Raw genomic sequence first — 980 nt, 5'->3', positions numbered from 1 at the left:
GCGGGGCTCCTAGGGGGAATGTGGAGGTAGATTTGCAGGGAGCTGGGGTGTGGGCGTGCAGTGGGCGTTGCCGGGCGGGGTGGAGCTCTGAGGAAAGCGAGAGTGGGCCCTGACGGAGAGAGTTGGAGCGACTAGGCTCCCTTCCTCGAGCACTCACTCACAGGGGACAGTGAGCGCACCTGGATCTGCTGCAGTCGCCAGAGCATTGCCACCACCTCAGCTCTGCTCTGCACCTGGCCCGCTGGTATTCTGGGCACCCTGATCCAAGTGGCGCTGAAGGCGCGCCCGCACCCGACTCTACATATGCAGCCCGGGTGGGGCCCGCAGTTGCCACCTGGAGGCTGGAGCTCAGCAGCTTTCTCGTAGGTTCTAGTCATTATCTAGAGAAGCCTCTCCAGCGTTCCTTCCGGTAGCCAAGACTGGTCCACGAAGAGCCAAGTTTCACCCCTAAAGTTGCTGCAGTGGAGGAGCCTGGTCCCAAGGCTTTGGGGGTGCTCAAGGGGCAGTGCTACCCCGGTTATGCGCGTCAGAGTCCTGGACGGAGAGCTGGTTCGCTCCCTCTGCACCCTGGCTTCGCCATGCTCTAGTCACGAGGCATGCTCTGATCTCCAGGTCAGGCATTTTCCCTGCTGCTTTAGAAGGTGCCAAGTTGCTACCGTCCTGTGAGTGGGAGTTTTGGAGGGAAATGTTGGCGGCAGATCTGCCACAACGTAGCACTGACTGTGAGAGGTGCGCGCCTTTGTCAGTCTTTCCTGCTAATATGGTAAATCTGTCAGGAGGTGGGGGGGTAACACAGGGACGGTAACAGAAAGTCCTTAAAGAGTGTCATATCTTGGCCTGCAGTGGTGGGACATCCCTGTAATCCTACACTTGCTAGGCTGAGGCAGGAGGATCGCTGTCAGTTGGAGGCCAGCGTGGGCTACAGAGTGAGACTCTGTCTCAAAAAACCAAGAAAAAAAAAATCACACAGGTGACCAGTT

Source organism: Fukomys damarensis, unplaced genomic scaffold, assembly GCF_012274545.1.
Source record: "Fukomys damarensis isolate Sample0158 unplaced genomic scaffold, DMR_v1.0_HiC HiC_scaffold_21, whole genome shotgun sequence".
Lineage (NCBI taxonomy): Eukaryota > Metazoa > Chordata > Mammalia > Rodentia > Bathyergidae > Fukomys > Fukomys damarensis.
This window is presented reverse-complemented; position numbering follows the sequence as displayed.